This window comes from Meleagris gallopavo, chromosome 4 (genome assembly GCF_000146605.3).
Source record: "Meleagris gallopavo isolate NT-WF06-2002-E0010 breed Aviagen turkey brand Nicholas breeding stock chromosome 4, Turkey_5.1, whole genome shotgun sequence".
Taxonomy (NCBI): Eukaryota; Metazoa; Chordata; class Aves; order Galliformes; family Phasianidae; genus Meleagris; species Meleagris gallopavo.
The window spans coordinates 28,213,549-28,232,255 of NC_015014.2; the positions used below are offsets into that span (position 1 = coordinate 28,213,549).

Here is an 18,707-nt window from a genome sequence, read left to right on the forward strand (position 1 = left end):
GAGCACTTTTTTTAATGGCTTTTCTTTCCTTCTGTGTGTGTTTTGGTTTGGTTTGTTGTTTTTTTTTTTTTAATGCTATAACCATGGAACTTGGTAAGTGGAGGGATTTCTTCTACCTAGGTATAGTACGTCCAGTGTAGTGGTGTGCTTATAATCTGTTAGTAACAGCTATGCAAGCACGCTTTGAAATATTTAAAAGAAAAATGTACTTGGAGCAAAAGCTGTTTTTCATTTTACCTTTAAAAAGGAGAAGCATTAAGGAAGTTGAAGTTATTTTATTTTCACCAAGATGATTAAAAGCTTGGAAAGCTCATAGCGCTGAAAACAAATGAATATGCAGAAAAGAGATAATAAAGTAGAACAGATGTTATATCCAGATTTGTCAGTGGGTGAGTCAAAATTGTGAGATTTAGAAAAGAATTATGATTCAGAGTGCTCAGCCGTGGCTCCTTCTCAGGCCTGTCCTGTAAGAACCCAGTTTTCATATTATACATAATCTCTCTTTATGTGCCTCCTATGCCTGTCTTTTCAGGTGTGTGTGTGGTCCTGAAAGCAGAAATGATACTTTTAGAAAGTGTGTGCAATATATTGTGTTATCTATTACTCCAAGCAGTAACTGATTTATTTTTCTGAGACATACATACTTCCAAACATAATGACATAACAATTAACCATAAATGGCAGATTGTCTGAAACCAAATTTAAAACTCTCATACAGGAGAAGGAAGGAAGGAGAATTTGAACCTCATATTTCCTGCATTTCTTCAGGATTATCTCCTCAAAACTGGAAATCTGTGTCTTGAACAAGCTGAAGAGTGTCCTTGCCAAACCAGATAGTAGTATGTAAGATTCTCTATTTCTGTACATGTCCAAGCACAACTCCCCTGCTTTGTAGTAGGATGGTTGTAGATGACAGTCTACTCTAAAAGCAACTAGCCTTACACCCGCAGTCCTGCCAGAAGATGCTCTCACCTGTATAAATGGCAGCTATTCAGAGTGAATACTGGCCAGATCAGCAGTAATTCCTGTGCTTTTTGGAATCATAGTTCATTACTGAGTTGGCTCATTATGCCACTGTGCTTTCTAAAAATAAGCCAAATTACTTTGTTGGAGAATGGTATACAGTTATCCAGAACTCATGGCTGATAAGTCAAGACTCAAGAACAAAGAAGCGTTTCAACAGTGACCAAAGTTAATATCTGTTTTTTGGAGGAAGATGTCTTTCTGGAGCTGTTTTCAGAGTCTCAGTGATGATGATATTCTGTGGAGCCAATCTGTCTTCTGTCAGGGTTTGCTTTTGCTTAAGATTGGGATTCATGTGTATGCTGGGTATCGCAGCATTTCTGTTTTGATTAGAGTGAGTCTGTGGGAAACTCTTTGTACTTGCAGGCTGCATTATTAAGGTGTGATAATTCATATTGATAGACTTGGGCATCATCTGAACTGTAAGGCTTTTCTCAGGGGAAATCTGAGATAGCAAGGTAAATTAATGCTTTCTTTGCAGCTTCATTATACAAGATTATGCTTAATTAAGAAGAGTAGTTTACTGTAGCTTACTCCAAAAGATCCACTGTTCCCTGCGGGCTTCTTGAGATATCAGTAGGGTTGGAGAATATTGACAGTGCTGGCAGGGTTTGCTGGCAGATATTCTTGGGAGAGTGAAAACTTCAGACTCATTTAGAGGGAAGGAAGAATTAAGAGAGAACCTAGAACATGAAAAAGTCAAATAAAATGTTTATGTAGGCATTCAGAGTGCACAGTCTTTTTTTTTTTTTAACCATTAATAGAATAAAAAAATAAATTGAGATCTTTCTTCAGTATTCAGAAGACTTGTAATTGTAACAGTTGAACAGTAGGGATCTGTCTAACTGTGGATAACATATAGGAGCAACTTACAATGTACCGAGAACAAAGGGATTAACTTCAAGTGCTGCTGAACAAATTTGTTACCAGAAACTCTTAACTGAATGTAAGTCTGGAATGCATCCGTTCTCCTAGTATTGGGGTAGTGTAATTATTTGTTTAAGAGGTATTCGCGTGTTTACTGCCTTTACTGAAGCTGATGTTTGCTTTGTAGTGACCTACAGGTAGATCTGGCCTCTTTGTGAAATCTTGGGCACAGCCATGTGCCACACACTTTTCCTGCAGTGAGCCAGTAACCTAAGTTCTCAGAAACCATTTGAAGTATGCTGTGCAGTACATTTCCTGCAAAAGAAAAGACTATCAGATACATACTTATGCCTGTGTGGACAGTTGTTTTGTGTGGCAGTGGTACTGTAGCACACTCCACATGTGCATATTCTAAGAAATAAGCAATTTATTTGTTATAATGTAGCAGATTCTTCCTTTCAGGTTCTTTGTTTCCATTTTTGTAACCATCAGTTATTTCATTTACTATTTATTAGGTGTATTGCAAATGGCAGCATTTTGTTATTTTATCAGGCCTAGGGTTTTCTTTTTATCCAGCTTTCATATTCTGCTGTTTCCCTTACTGCCTTTGGGATTTTTCTGGTTATGTCTCATTCCTTGTGGCTCTTACTAGTATTCATGGTAAATAAAAATTTGTTTGACTGTTTGAATCCAGTCTGCCCCTATAGGAGCACTAGGAGATGAGACTGTGAAACTAGTAGTAAATAACATTGTTTTTTTTTCTAGAAACTTGAAGTCTGGGCTGTAGGAGGAAACTTGGCAGTGTGCTCCAGTGTCTGATTTCTCTCTTTCTTGCTTTTTAGTAGGATAGCAGTCACGTATGTTTTGCATGACTTCTGTACGTTGTTAGGACTTGATCTTCTCTCATTGCTCTGATATGCTGCTGCTCCTGCAGTCAGTTCTGCTGTTGTTATCTCCTTCATTTTGTTCCATGGGGTTGTTATTTCTTCAGGTTTTGGGTACTTGCATTTATGGCATTTCTCAAGTGTATTTCAGGGGGTGTATTTTAGTGCAAGTCAGTGGGGTGAAGTAATAGTTTGTCATTTGATACAGTGATTTTGGCAGAGTTCTCTGAGCGTGAAACTATAATAGACTGGATATTAAGGAGCAATGTTGAAGTTTCCTCATGTACTATGAAATGATGTTTGTGTGAACTGTGAGAATCCTATTTCTCAAGCTGTGCTGAGCTGAAGATGCTAAGCTTCACTTCCTTTTCTTGTAACTAGAGAGACAACGTGAGCAAGTGTTTTGGGGAGACTGAAAGTGTATTCTGGCCTCTGTCACTGAGTTGAGACTGCTCAATTGGCTTAATCAAATCTTTGTGTTTTTTTCTACTGTACTCCCGAGTGCACTCTTTAAAAAAAACATCTGGGAGAGATGTGTTTTACTTTATGTTCAGGTGAGATACAACTGCAATTGATTTTCGGGTTGCTGTTGTAGTTAGAACAGTAAATACATTACATTCATTATTTAATATATGAACGCAGTTTCAAGGTGTTTACTTCTGTTCTGCTAACTGTAATGTATTATGTTTTTTTGGGGATAAACCTGTAAGTTAGTATGTCCAGCAATTAAGTACAAGGACTATCTATCTAGTCATTAATTAGTATTCCATTAGTATGGTTTGTAAGCAGAGAAATATAGCACCACTGGTTAAATCATCCTGTTGTTTCTGTGGAGATTCTGAACTATACATTTACCTGTTTGCTACATTACCTAACAATGTAAATATAATGGCAGGAGCTTACAGCTGTGGCTGTCACAGAGATACTGACTGGGAATCATGGATGCAACAGAAGGGTGCTGCCCCAGCCAGGACAGGTAAAGACAAAGCAAATCTCTTGATCTAACAGTGCTTAGGATTTTTGGGAGGAAGATTTTACTCACATTCATCAAGTGCCCAACACTTTAACCTTCTCCTATTGAGGTGCTACAGAAGGAACCCTGGAGGTGTGCTTTTTAAAAGAGCCATGTCAGAGGTCCCTTAGACAGTTCTTTGGTAATCCAAGAACATTAAAAGTTACTTCCAGAAACCAATCACCTTTTCAAAGTAGTTTGGGGATGAGAAAGTGCTACTGTTGAGCAGAGTAAGTGTGAGGTAGGGAAGAAAGCTGTCTATTGTGTGTTATAGGCAGTGTATGGTCAGGAGGACTGAGAGCTTGCATGCTGTTTCAGTGGCAGGACCACAAGGAGCTCATATATTCAAAGATCAAACTGTATTAGTATACTGAAAGCCTTTCTTCTTGCCTTTTGTCTGGTTTTAGATATGTTTAATTAAATTAAGAATCTCTCTTGCGGAAGTTAGATGTTGTTCAGACATTGGGCTAAATCAGTAGCCTCTCCCAGCAGGCAAGCAGAGCTTCCCATTGGCAAGCAGCTGCAGTGCCAAGTTGTGTCTGGCTGTGTAAAAGCATGTGCTGCCCACCTCATTTCCCAAAAGTGAAAACCATGGATTGACACAGCTGCTTTAATCAGGTGTAAGTGTGGAAGTGTGATGATAAGTACATTTCCTCTGTGGCTGTGCCAGTGCTGCTTCGTAGAAAAATACGCCCACTCTGTAATACGGAAGCATCATAAATCAGAATTACTATTAAAGCAGAACTGAGTTTAATTTGGCTGAGAGACAGAGTTTTATACAAATGGAGAGCTTTCCTGTGAGAGATTGAGTTACTCCATACTAGAAAACCCCTTAATTTTTTTCAGTTCAAATTTTTAAAGTGGATGGTGAAGTAGTGGAGCTCTAGCTAAACGTGCTAGTGCTGTGTGAGATCCACCAATTTAGTTTCCTTAGGAATTGTCTCTTGACACTTGAAAATAAGCTTGTTTTTGTTTTGCAGTACTTCTCTTGGAAAGGGTTTTTTCAAAGGTGACAGCTTTTCAATATTTATGAAATAAAATTGTCTTTATTTCTAAGTCCATGAACTCAAGAAAGAGCTCTTTCAAGACTAGAAGAATAGAGCTGCTTTATAATTTTTATATTTTACTCTAACCAAAAGGGTACTGAATGCACACACTGCAGAGGGGAGACAATGTAACCTTCTCTGTTATATCACATTAGCACCCTGAGACCTTGCCATTGCATTGCCCTTGTCTGCTGGAGGTGCTTGTAACTGTGAACAGACAAATGGAAATTAATAGGTGCCAAATTTGTTTTGACATGGATGAGCTGTGTGATTCAGAGAGGGAGAACTGCAGGCATAAAGCATTCAGGAAATACAGTGAAGCAGTCAAAACTGAGAAGCATATTTAGATGTCAGCATCTCTGCCAGGATTCGATAACATGTACTGTTGCTGAAAATGAAAATGGGCAAAGTTTCCCATAACTGAAGGCTTGCTGGACACATTGAGGGCAGGATTCAGAGCTAACTAGACTTAATTAGTTGGTTCTATCTTTGTAGAGTAGACAGGAGCAGCTGGACCAAATGTAGCTGGTGAAACTGGAGAGTGACACAGAAACTCTACAGGTACTGTGCAGCGGATGAATCCTGGAGGTGCATTTTTCAAAAGAACCATGTCAGAAGTCTGTCGGGTGCTTCTCTGGTAATCCGAGAACATGAAGAGGCACTTCCAGAAAGCAGTCACTCTATAGTGAAGTAGTGAAACAGGGGTGAGCTTGCAATCTCTTCCTGCATGTATCAGTCTGTCTTCAGGTATGAGTTCTCTGCTCTGAGCTTAACTGCGAACTGCTTCTCTTTCATTATGAACTTAATTGAGTAATAAAGACATTTTAAGGATTATGTAGACTACTGAATTATAAACAATTTCTACTACGAGACTCCACATTTTTGCCAAGTAAAATGTATGGTAGTTAAATCTCCACAAAATATGTTGTTGCACTTTATCAGAGCAGATACACATTTTGGGCCAACCATTGTGAAAACTTAAAGATCCATTTGGAGAACAGATTAAATATTCAAACTGGCCCAATGTTTTCACTGGCAATGTGATAACAGAGATATACACTGCTGTTATTGTTAAAGATATATCCATTTTTAAGTGAAAAATAATTCTTAGGGAAGATATTCTGAGGAAGAGCGTTAGGAAACATGGATCTATTTTTGTTGTTTGGGGTGGGAGGGTTAGTGGTTGGTGGCTTTTCTCCTTTTGTTTTGCTTTGGTTTTGGTTTGGTTTGTTTTGTTTTTTTTTGTTTCCTTTCCTCTCTCTGTCTTTCTCCCTTCCTTTTCAGTTCCTGGCACTTAACCCTTCCTAAAGGAGGTGGATGTGACAGCATTGTTCTACTCACAACAGCTCCTATAGTGCTGATTTCTGTTCTCAAGTATCTCAAGCCAAAAGTATCTCAGGTGTCACAACTTTTCAGGATCAGGGGAGAGCAAGAACAGTAACCAGCTGAAATCAAATCCTGCCTGCATTCTGAAGAGTGACATTTTAGCATATGGTATGTTGGCTGTCACATTTGCTTTGGTGTCACACAGCAAACTTGAGGTGCTTAAGAGTATTCCCACTAGACCAAGAGCAAAAAGAGTATCTGTCCTGCATATATTAGCCTTGGCCAGTCCTGAAATGAAACTTCCAATCTGGAGAGAGACATTTTTATAATGATGGTTGAAGAGAGTGGTACTGTACGTACTGTCAGTGGACTATACTGAATTTGTCCAGATGGAAGGTTTCTTGTGGATATTTTACACTGTACCAATGTTAGAAGGTAGCTGCAAGTTAAAGTAGTTTGTAATAGAGCACTATTTCCCTAAAAGGAAGCTGTTCAGATGCAGCATATCCTAAAAAGAGATAAAAACATTTACTTGGGGTTTTTGTCTGTTTTTAGCAAATGTCATAATAAGTGGGATTCCCCTGAATAGGAATCTACCTGACTGTGTAGCAGCTAATATAAGATAGCTCATGGTTCCATATGGCACAGTATGACAGTTTATTATCATTATAGTATCATCCTTAGACTTTTCAAAAGCAATTGATATATTATAGTGGTATGGGATATCTTCCATCAATTTTTTATATGTTTTCTAGTCTGAGAACTACAAGCCTTCTCTCCCTCTGCTTTATGGCATTCCTTGCATCAGCACAAAGGTAGAATGAAACACCCCCAGATCCAAAACTCAGCTCCTGGCATTGAGAGCCTGCTGGTTCTAACAATAGGATGGCAATTACTCATGTGCAAAAGCAGTCTAAAGGCATTGCTAATCCAGGGCTACTGTCAGGCTTTGGTACATTGTGAAAATGCTGCTGAAGCATCATGGGAGAAGTCTCATTGCTTGGCAATGTTTTGTGCAGTCTCTAACGTTCTGTTATTTTATACATTCCATCGGTGATACACTTTACATTACGTTTTTAATACAAAATAGTGCTCTGCACCTGTTTAGTATTGGCAAAAACTTGGAATATGTGAAATCTGTGTAACAAAGAGGTGCAATACCTCAAAAGGTGGTGGCTTACGTACATCAGCTGGATGTTGTCATTTGTCCTCATCGTTTTGTTTTCTTTCCGTAGCAGTCCCTGCTTCTGATTCCCCCAGGGTGTGGGAAATAGAGGTGATATTTTGGAATGGATTTCATAATAGAACATCAAGCTGTAGCACAGCACAGGCAGACATAACCTAGCTGAAATTTCTAAAGCAATAGGCAAGAAATTCAGCACCAGCACCTGTCTTCCTGGTGAGCTCTGCCTGAATATTCCACTGCCTTTTCACCAGCACAGCTTGTTTAAAGCAGGCCCACCCACCTCACTTCACTGCTACCTGTGCTGACAGCAGTACCCTGGGATGTCTGCCCTCTGCTCCTCACAGGGCTGGCTGTGGGAATGTGCCACTATGTGCAATGGTAACACTGCCTGGCGCTCTGTGGCTGGCAGAGGCAGGAGGAGGCTGCAGTACACGAGAAGCATCAAAAACAGCTTGGGAACAGAGATAATTGATTGACCCGGGGAGATCAAAAGAAATAAGTCTGGACAGACAATTACAATGTAACCCTGGGGCAAGGCAAGGCAATGGAGCAGAGATTGTTATGGAGGAAACTGGCAGGATACAAGCTACTAGGCTGTGCAAACTTTCTGTGATTTTGGCTTAGAGTGGGGTGAGTGTGTACACTGCATAATGTTTAACTAGCTCGCATTTTGTTTCTCTGAACTCTTGTAAAACATCAGGAGACTGAAGGCTTTTGCTAAAATGAAGGGAGCTTGACAACCTGCTGAGATGTTGTACCTGTGAGCTGGGTGGAAACTGCCACAGAAGATTTCTGATCCTTAGACACACCGGTACATCACAAAAAACACTGGTGCCAAGGAGAGGTTGAGGCCCTGGATTCTTCTCAGACAACCTTTGAATACATATCTAGTGGCATCATGCCTTTACAAAGAAGAGACTGCATCTTGCCATGTTTGTTGCCTGCCAGAGCAAGTCTGCCCTCCCTGCCCTCACATACATAAATGTTTGTGGTTGTTTCTGAGTCTCCACACCTCTGCACCTTATGACCCTGCAAGTGTAGCTGTGCACATCAGCAATAGAGCAGAGGAGGACAGCCAGCTGCAGATGTGTTCTGGCAGATAGCAAACATGGCAGGAAGCAATTTCTTCTGCATGATGGTGCGATGCCATTGCCTCATCTCTTGGATCAGGCAGCAAAGAGCAGTGAATGTAAAAGGATGGGAGAAAGAAATGGGGTCAGGAGCTGGGAGCAAGAGGTTGATTGCTTGGGTGTGCTCTCCCCAGGCAGGGACCGTGAGCAAGCAGAAATAAATTGTGTTTGTGAATAGAAGACAGATGTATTCTGACCTTGCTTACTGAGGAGTTTAATGAAGGTTTAGAAAGCAACATCGGTGGATGAAAATATTTCCCCTAATTTTAATCTTTGTTTTTCTTTACAGATTGTTAGAAAAAATATTGCTTTGGATTTTCAACCAGGGAACAGCTGGCTGCTCTGGATACTGTATTTTAACAAGCTTATATGGACTTAGTGCTCTCATTAGAGTTACCAGACAAGTGAGTCACAAACTCAACTTGTCTGCCATCTCCTCAGATGAACGGAGCAGTGTGATTGTTGGAATGGCTGTGTTGGTGCTCCTTGCTCATTTTAAGTAATTTTATTTTTCGAGTACAAAAAATGTCATGATTACGTGGATGGGCAGCAGTGCTTGTTCTGGCTCACTGTTTCTGCTTGTTGAAACATTGGAAGAGCTACAAATTTTTCTTTTCTTTCTTTTAGTATGTGGAAGGTCTGAGTTGCAGCAAACATACAGGGCTTGGACACTTTCAAGATGTGACAGAGCCTTGGGGCAGGAACTGAAAGGTGGTGCTCTGCTGGGCCTAAGTTGCTGCCCAGGGAAAACAAGGATAAAATAAGAGTTGCACAGGGAAGAACTTATTGTTCTTTTGACAGCTGGCTAATCTTTCTGAGTTTGGAATACTCTAGTCAAGAGGCATAGATGGAGTAATGATGTGAATGTGTGGCTAACAGAATGCCCTGCTGATTAATGGCTATTAAGAAAATACCACAGAATTTTATTTATTTATTTATTTATTTTTAATTAACTCAGTGTTGCAGGCACAACGGGTGTGACTACAGCTGCAGGAAAGAGTTCTGAATTCATAGTTCCTCAAGTAAAACATTTCTGATTGCTTAATATTTATCTCAAATAAATTGGTCTCTGGTGCCAGAGAAAACAGTCTTTGGGTTCAGCAGGTCCTGAGGCAAAGAAACTTCATTATGTTTTGGGCAGGATCTGTCAAACACTGCCAGGTGCAGTGCTATATACCTAACTTGAATCTTTCTGCAGATGGGGGCCTAAGCTAGAAAGCATGCAGCTGAGGATGAAGGCCATGATAGTCTGTTTCTCATCAAAAGCTTGAGATCACAGCAGCAACGCAGAGCTGGAAGAGCAAGAGAAGTTTGGGGCTCTGAAACACACTGGGAGGGTAAGACACAAGTGCAGCTGTGAAGAACTTGGAGAGCCACTTGAGGAGGAGGAAAAGATCGGGGAAGAGGAAGGAAGCACACCTCTCCATGCAGACGATAAGGAGTTGTACTCTGATCTCATGTAATACTGCAAGGAGAGCATCCAGCTCCAAAGTTTATACACCGTGGGCAAGACAAAGGAAAATTCCAGTTCTGAATTTGCAGCCGGAATTCAGGAACCAGAGGAAGGAGCTCAGGAGGTTGTACTTTTCAGGTAAGGCTGCATTTAGCTACTGTGGTTATAAAATTGCTGGTAGGGTCTATCCAAGGGCTTTGATTAAATTGGTGTCAATGTGGGCTAGGCTGGGGGCTCTGCAGCAGAACTGTAGTGTGCTGAGAAGCAAGGCCCCAGGAACACTCTGTCTTACCCTGCTTTCCTGGTTCAGTGATGGTGCAAATGCTCTTTTTAAGTCCTCATCCATGTGATTGCTGTGATGCTGAACCTGCTCATAAAAGTAGGAGGAGTTGTGGGTGAGGATGGATGAGCATAAGGTGAGCAATGACACTGCTAAGAGCCTGGAGCTCTGTGGCCAAGCCAAATTTAACGCTTTCCATTCCTGTCTAGCCCTCTAACCACCTGTTCAAGTCAACCAAAGACTGTATAATGATGAAGGCATCCTTTGATACATGATGTACTTTTTCTGCCTGTTTTATTTTGGTATTAATAAAATGTTTTTTCAAGCCCCACTTGCATATCTTCATTTGGAAAAGCTGGCAGAGGAGCTCACAGTGAGCATGTGAGTTTGCTGACACGCAACTGAGCTGCCAGAACACTGAGATTCCACAACACTCCACAGAATGGCCCCCTGCTCCTTGTGGGTAATTAAATGTCACTCGGTTTTAGCAGTCAGCCTTCAGTGATGGAGTTGAGCCAATTAAAATATCTTTTGTGTAAACAGGATAAAACTGGTGGCATATGACAGGAGGGTGACTGAATTGCTCAGTTTAATAACACCTCTAAGTGTGCAATAAAGGTGTCTGGTTTCTATGTAAATTGTTGTACACCACAGAACTGTTGGGTTTAATATTATAAATATTATAATAATATAAATGTTATAGAGTCCTGTTTATACAATGTGGGATGCATTGCTTGAAAGGATCCCCTAGATTATAACATGAATCATGCGTATTTGATGTTGAATCATAGAATGCCTTAGGTTGAAAGGGACCTTAAAGCCCCTCCAACCCCTGCTGCGGGCTGGGTGCCCCCCACCAGCTCAGGCTGCCCAGAGCCCATCCAACCTTGGGCACCTCCAGGGGTGGGGCACCCACAGCTGTGGGCAGCAGTTCCAGCGCCTCACTGCTCTCTGAGTAAATAATTTCCTCCTAAAGTCTAACCTCAGGCTTCCCTCTTATAGTTTTAAGCCATTTCCTCTTGCCCTAACACTATCAGGCTGTGTAAAATATCACTCTCCCTCCTGCTTGTAAGCTCCCTTCAAGTACTGGAAGGCTGCAGAGAGATCACCCCAAAGCCTTCTTTGAGCTAAACAAATCCCTCAACCCTTCTTCACAGAAGAGGTGCTCCAGCCCTTACAGTCATGTTGAAGAGAGCACACTTCTGTGACCTTACAAAAGAGGAACTCCTACTTATGTGCTTGGGTTGAAGGCAGGGATGCGACTGTGTTGCTCTCGCTTTTGTTATTTAGATGGGAGAGCTGGAAAAAGAGGCGGCTTACTTGTGCTTGGCATCCTCATATGCTGATATTAAAATCCACTGAATAAATTCCAACATTACCTGGTGCAAAATCGTGGAGAAGAGACTTGTTCTTTTAAGGTTAACCAGCTTTTTTCCTCTAAGTTTGGATGTTGCCTTTGATCTGTTCCCAGTCATATCGAGATATTATTTGGGCTGCTTTATCTCTTTCTCTGAGCAGTTGTGCTGCACATGTACTGCTGTACTTGCCAGGGAGCAAATTCATATAAAACCACGCTGAAAGTGTTTCCTTTTCTGGCAGGACAGCTGTGGAGCTGCATTGTGACAAAGGGGTGAGATGGACGAGTTTCAAGGCTGGGAGCCACCTGGGAGGGGCAGGCTGAAGAGATGCTGATGGAGAGGTGACCATGTCACACTGCTGCCTGAGCCAGGAGCATCCTACAGGTACAGTCAGAAGCAAAGCTGTCTGTCCACTTGTTGACTTCACCAGTTTGGAGGATCTGAGGGCTGTAGCCACAGTCAGCAGCAATGCTTTCCCCTGAGGGTATGAGCAGGTGCAAGGGACAGCAGCTGCAACCCTTGGTAGGTACCAGATGTGAGATAGGGGGTTTGGATCCAAGCATCCTTAGGATTTCCTTCATGAGCACTTTTGTAATACCATCCTACTTCAAAGCACTTCAGTGCAACCTGCCCTCGCTGTGACTTTTAGCAGCTGATTTTGTGTTTGCTGAGTCTGTTGTATGCATAGGTCTGCAAAGCAGCCATGCTTAGCCAGCTGTGCTAGCTAAGAGATAAATTGCACACATCCATCTGAGGCTTTGGCAGGGTGTTGCTGCAGGAAGGGGTTTGCTCTGTTGTCTGTGTCGCACCAGTATGTCCTCAGAGAGCACTCTTTCAGCCAGCCTGATGGCCTAAATCAGAGCTTGTGAGGTGGGGCAGTAGCTAAGGGAGGGGGGGGTTAGAGTTAGAGCAGCCCGTGTGTCACTGTAATCCCATGTCTGTGGCAGTCCCAAACTTCGGGACTAGCAGTGCATGTGAATGCAGTGCAGTCAGTCAGTGTGGCTACATGCTGTACCTTGCCTTCACAGGCGTTTGCCAAATGCAAACTGAAGCAAAAGGATTCTGGATGTAAGTCAGAAATGCAACACTGGACTGCTGAAGTGCAAGGTGAGGAAAAAACTGGGAGAAGAATGTGAAGGATTCCTGGCCTCAATAGAAGGTAAAAAATCATAAAACAGCAGGGTAACAAAAACTATTGGAAAAGGGCCATAGTATCTGTTGTGCAAAGGAAAGCAGGATTTGGCTATGCCAGACCAAGATGGGCATCCTTATTCCATGCTGGATAAATACCTAGCTTATTTTCTCAACCACTTAATACTGACCTCAGCCTACTAGGTGCAGTGCACACCTTAGAAATGTCCCTTTTGCTCTCAGGATGTGGTTAGCAGCTGTGCTAGCTCAGAAGAGTGGTTTGATAGCAGTGGAGACTTGCTCCTGGGGCTTGAGGAATCCTGTAATGGAAGAACTACTGGGAAAAACAGTAAAGGGACAAAAATACTACAGAATGAGGTTAAACATTACTGAAAGCAAAAAAAGAGTTGGTTGAATACTGTTAAGTAACATGAGAACAGAGAATTTTTTCTTTTCACCCAGACAGTGCAGGTCCACTTTGCTTTGTTGCTTGGCATGTTTTTAAGAAAATGAGGGGTAGAGCTACACTGCCCATGTGTATTGAGCATGTGTAAGCAGATGTAAGCATGGTATCCAATCTGGCACTCTGGAGCAAAGTTGAACATTTCCTGGGAGAAAAATGGCAACCTAATGGGATCCTATACTGCAATATCTGCTACTTCTTTCTAACATTGCAGGCTTATACTAGTGCATATTGCTCATCTAGGATGGTGGTTGTTGTTTTTTTTTGCTGTGGAAAAACTGAAGTCATAAAACTATAGGACATCAGGATAAACCAGCAGGTAAGTGCATTTTAACCTGCCAGGAAAGCTCTGATAATTTGGGCTTTGGTGTATACATATGTGTGTATGTGTATACGTGTGTGTGTGTTTGCTACTGTTTTACTGTATGGTAGTTTTACATACTACCATACACATACATATAATATATGTGTAGTTGGGGTTTAATGACATGGGTTTGATGAGAAGTGAGGTGGCAAGTTAGAAAGGAAAGTGGAACCAAAGCCTTGCATCTGTCTCTTTTGTTGTAGTCACTTCCATGTCAGCAAATGCAGCATGCGTGTGCACGCTGTCACTGGTCAAGTGTGTGTCATTTGTTAGCCTTTTTGACATCTTTGTTGGGGAAAAGGTTTTACCATGTCTTTTTAACACACAATATTGTAAGCTGTCAAAAGGTCATACAGGTAGCTGTTTTCACGTTGTGCACATTTCTTCCACTTGCTTATGCATATACAAGCAGGCTTTTATTTTTTTTTGGCATCTATTTTTTAAGGTCTAAACAGAAAGGGCAGTGATGAACTACTTTGTAAGACCAACTCAGGTCCATTTTTTTTTTTTTTCTTCTTGAGGCTTGCATGAACATGGCAGCATCTGCTCTGTCCTGACTGGCACAGAGGCACCTGGAGGAGTGGCATCACCCCATCCAACCCCTCACACCTCAGCGCTTCAGAAATAGAGTGAGAATGGAAGAGAAGGGGACAACATGGTGGCACTGCAGAGTCAGGGCAGAGGTGAGTGACTTACAGCATAGTAGCTCTTTCAGTGCCAGACTGACAAGGGCTGTCCCTCTGTTACACTGTTAGTTCTCACAGTGCTTTACAGTGTTACTTGTTTGATTGTGAAGTACATGAAATAATTCATAAACACAAAGACACTAACTCCTCCCGTTGTCATCTGAGTACTTCTGTTTACCATCAATATTCATTCAAATTTGGGGTTCTAAAGCCCATTTGGAAGTTGCCATTTTGTGGGCAAACACCGATAAGCCTTACTTACATAGATTTTTATTTCAACCAGTGAGTCTCAGTCCTAGAGTAAGTAATACATGGTGAAACACCACTTCTTCCACTGTATGAGAAACAGATCCAAGTGTGTTAATTTTCTTAGAAGCCCCAGAATGTAACAATTTGTGCTGCAGTGTGGAGACTGTGGTAGCCGTTTCTAAAATACACACTTCATATTTTGAAAATGCTTATTTACATGTGAAACTGTTCTAAAAGCTAGGCTGAAAACTGTAAGTAAGTCTTCCTTTTGAGTAATATATATACCACTCTCACATAGTTAAATGTGCTTTTAGTTTAAAATTTGATAATAGTTATGTATTTAACTACTACATTGTCATCTCTTGGTTCATTCCATCACAATGAGAGTTTTGATCCAGAAATGAAAACAAGATATTCCCATCAGTATCAAGTAACAGCCTTCTTTACTGATTACTTTAAAATAAGGACAAGTCATTTCAACTATTCACAAATATTTCTGACACATTGCAAAATAACGTAAGAGAAGACAGATCATGATCATAATTGAAGCAAAATAGTTGCCAGAATTTTTACAAATATGTGGTTCGCTTCCATTTCAGAATGTTTGTTGATGCATTTGTGCAGGACAATATCCATCTGTTTGGTCAAATAGGCTTCTGCTGTACACACAATGCTGATGGTGTCCTAAGGGACAAACTGGAAAAATGTTCTTAAAAGAGTACTTTGGCAGAAACAGCTATTTGGAATCTGGCCTCTCATGGCTGTAGCCTTGCTGCAAAGTTTGACTTAGTTTTAGTGATAATTCTGTAACAAGATACAAAGCTGACATTTGTTTTATACTTTATGTAAGTATTTAAAAGATCTGAGACCTATTTTTGCTACATATATATTTTTTTAAGCTTTAAGGCTGTGCCACTAAGAATACTTTATCCATCTCCTGTTATTTTCTGAAATGTTACTATTGTCAAATTTAGAATCCTTAACACCAATGATGATGTTTCTCATCTAAAAGTCCTAAACCAAATGGAAGAATTCCCTGGGAACCTGCAGACCACGTGCATGATAGAAAGCTAAGAAAGTTACCCCAAAGTTCTGATAAATATTTAGCGCCAGCAAGAGCTAACATTTGTTCTAGTTCTAAACAGTTAGATGTTTATTATATACAGAACAGTTGGGTAGAATATGGACATTATACAAAGGTGACTCAAGGCATTTCACGGTCTGAATTGTTTGTACAGCAGTAACACAGCTGCCCTCTTTTGCTTACGCGTAGGCTCGTGCCCCATATGGAAGGGAACGTTCCTGGTGGTTCGATGGGCACAATCGTACCGTCTGCCAGTGGCCTTCTGCAGGCTGTGAAGGAGCTGCTGGCAGGATTGAAGGTTGGCTCCTGAGCTAAAGACAGACCTGCACAGCATGATGAGGTGCCAGTTTACAGTAGGTAAGGATTTGGTCTTTTGCCTTCAGCATATTACCACATGAAAACTGTACCGGCACTTTTCAATGAGCACCATTAGCTGATTTTGGTAACCTATTTCTTGGCACGATCAGCGGGATCCCGCAGTGTGCTGAGCTCTTCTTCTGTGCAGTAAGAAAGCACAGACTGCCAAATTATCTTGCAACTAGAGTCTGTAAATATTAAAAACATAAATATGTTAACAACCATACACATATACACAAAACACAGCAGTAGCAATATTACAGGATGCAGTGCCTACTCTATGTAACTGCTTTTTGATATAGATGCAAGACCAAAATAAATGCTGTTTAATAAGGAGCAACCCTTCTTCAAAGGTCAATGGCAGTGATCCAGAGTTCAGGTTCAGGCTTCGGATAGCTCTGAAGCCAGATCAATCCCACTGTCTATCAAATCTAATTAATAGAAGAGTAGCACTATGGGAAAATAATGAATATCTGTTAATACTAAGACTTTCCAAGCCAGATATTTCATACTGTTTGTAATTAATTCTTCCTTTTTCACAAGTGCTCTTTGGATGAGTACTCGGGTTAAACAGGGGATAAAGTTACTACATACAAAACGAGTTAGAAGCAAGGATTAACAGAAACAACCAGCACTGATTTACAGTTCCTGAATTCCAGGAGGAGGTCTTCATGTTGTTAATTGAAGTTTCAGCAAGACTGCACTTAGCAGACCACTAAGAAGTTGTCATTCTCCATCTGTTTTTCCTTTTTCATGCTGTTCTGTTTCAAAGCTCAGTAAGAATAGCACGAGAAGGGCTGCAGGAGCAGGCTGTGCTACTCCGCTGTCTTTGCTAATGCTCTTCAGAGCAGCGTCCTCTTCTCAACATTACATCGTCCAGTCCAATGTCCCCAGTTCTTCCTTTTCCTTTCTCTCCTTTGAAAATAACCTGGGAAAATAAACAGAACAATTGGAGTGCCAATATAGGATAAAAGAATCTTTGGGTAGGAGGGCAACTGTGTAACAGTAAGAATGTAAAAGCATAAGAAAACTCAGCCAATCTATTCTACTTAGAATTACTGTTGTTTCTCTGATCCTCTTCTCTTTGGCAGGATCCCCATGAAGTGCCAGCAATTCAGGACAGAGTTATGACACAAATCAAGGTGTTGGTTGAAGCTTTGTTCCAGGTGCCACTGCCAGGTGAGAATTTCCATGTGAGAGTCTGTGGTGCTTTCTCTAGCTCCTTGCTGCACTGTTCTTGTCCTCACGGCAAACATAAAATCCAGTCTATTTTAACAAAAAATGTTGTCTAATAGAAGAGCCTTCATTCCTAAAACACCTTAACGCTGACTTAGTCCAAATGCCAAGCACAGTTGGAACTAGAAACACTCATCCTGTACTTTACTATGACTTTGCAGGAGCTATAATTTGTCCTCAAAAAATGGTGGTGAAAAACACAAAGCTTATTCATTAGGAAGTGTGATAAAGCACTCCAGCCTTCATTTATATTCTCCTTAAGTTTCCAGCAGGTGCCCCAAAAGCACCAGCAGTTGGTTGCTTTTGTTTTTTAAATATCTAGAAATATGTCTTTATTTCCTGATTTCTCTGCGGCTGGGGCCTTCCCTGCTCAACAAGAGTTTGCTTTCAATCCCTGATCCTCAAGATGAATGACACAAAGGGTTCAGGTCAGCATCCTAGGCTGTGCCCCCCAGCTGGAAAAGTTCCCAGGTTGACGTTTGTGTGAGGAGCTGCAGAGCAGCGCTGCTCTGCCCAGCGCTCAGTTAGGGGCTGTGCGCCATGCTGACAGCTGCTGCTGCAGCAGGGCTGCTGCAAAGGGAACTCTTGTTTACAAGCGTGGGGGTGTCTATAAATCATTTACTTAGAAAAATGAAAATATGTTAATAACACACACTTATTTAAAGAGCTGCTCTTAAAAAGAGAGACCTTATGAAGCACCCTACCTCTGAGGATCAGAGTGTTACAGTTACTCTGTCGTTGTTATTTTTTTTTTGGCTAAAGTATACTGTTTCCCTGCTACAAATGTCCGCATTCTCAGTCTGGCATTCTTTTACAGCCAGCAGAACGTTGGGCATCATTTTGATTGTTGCTGAAGGCAGGTTTTCAGACAGTTATCTGCAGTAATTTCAGCCTTAATTTTAGGACCACTATAACGTGTGTTGTAGCCTGTTCCACTCTTAAAGCATCCATACCCTTTCTTCCGATCTGGAACAGAAACTACCTTCAAAGAAAGCAGAGCTTGAAGAAGTTGCTGACCTTCTGATGCATCATTCTAATCAGCCAGTGTTTCTAAATTCTCCAGGTATTAAAAGATGCTACTTTAAGATTAAGATTAAAAGATGGTACTTTAAGACAGCTGCTTTTGATAACATTAAACAGTTTTATGTTATTGGCATCTTAGATTCATCTCCTTATCCAGATCAGCAGCAGTTCAGTTGAAAAGCAAAATCATGGGCAGCTGCACAGGTAAGCAACCTGCACTGTCAGAACTGACTGCTTGCACTATCCCTGCCCTCTTTAACCAGTTATTATCCACCAAGGGATGACTATTCGTATTCCAATGATGCTGTATTTTTTTAAAAAACATCCTTCATGAGCCATCCTGATACAGGCTATTTGGAAATCCCTTGGCAGTATGCTTTTGTCCTGTAGGTTGCTCTCAACTATGTAAGTGGTTATAATAAATTACAAGGCCATACAAGGTAGCTCAGTACTGGCTATTGTGTAGGTTTCTAGCTATCTAGGTCTATGAGTGCTCTGAGTTGGTTGCCCTGAGTTTGGTTTTTGTTTTTTTTTGTTGTTTTTTTTTTT

The 18,707-nt window shown here is 41.1% G+C and overlaps 3 long non-coding RNA genes across 8 annotated transcripts in view; 2 read left to right on the forward strand and 1 right to left on the reverse strand.

Moving 5' to 3' along the window:
- Positions 1-51: 51 nt before the first annotated feature.
- LOC104910655 lies at positions 52-14,248 on the forward strand. 5 transcript variants are annotated; one of them, XR_004159543.1, is made up of 8 exons: positions 52-3,328; positions 3,670-3,750; positions 5,328-8,878; positions 9,673-10,065; positions 11,807-11,949; positions 12,594-12,724; positions 13,374-13,478; positions 14,045-14,248. It is a non-coding gene; the product is annotated as an uncharacterized LOC104910655 (long non-coding RNA). The 5 variants fall into 5 exon arrangements; XR_004159541.1 differs by having other exon boundaries at positions 52-3,750; XR_004159542.1 differs by having other exon boundaries at positions 58-6,326; positions 8,764-8,878.
- Positions 14,249-14,878: 630 nt separating this feature from the next.
- The window catches only part of LOC109367263, a 4,396-nt gene continuing 567 nt past the window's right edge, over positions 14,879-18,707 (reverse strand). The window contains exon 2 of the long non-coding RNA XR_002114207.2: positions 14,879-16,827. This is a non-coding gene — a long non-coding RNA (uncharacterized LOC109367263). The remainder of the gene's footprint in view (positions 16,828-18,707) is intronic.
- The window catches only part of LOC104910654, a 2,162-nt gene continuing 288 nt past the window's right edge, over positions 16,834-18,707 (forward strand). The window contains exons 1-2 of one of the 2 annotated variants that reach the window (XR_793293.3): positions 16,834-18,198; positions 18,298-18,362. This is a non-coding gene — a long non-coding RNA (uncharacterized LOC104910654). Of the gene's footprint in view, positions 18,363-18,707 lie in introns of both variants that reach the window. The other variant, XR_004159539.1, reaches the window with a different exon arrangement.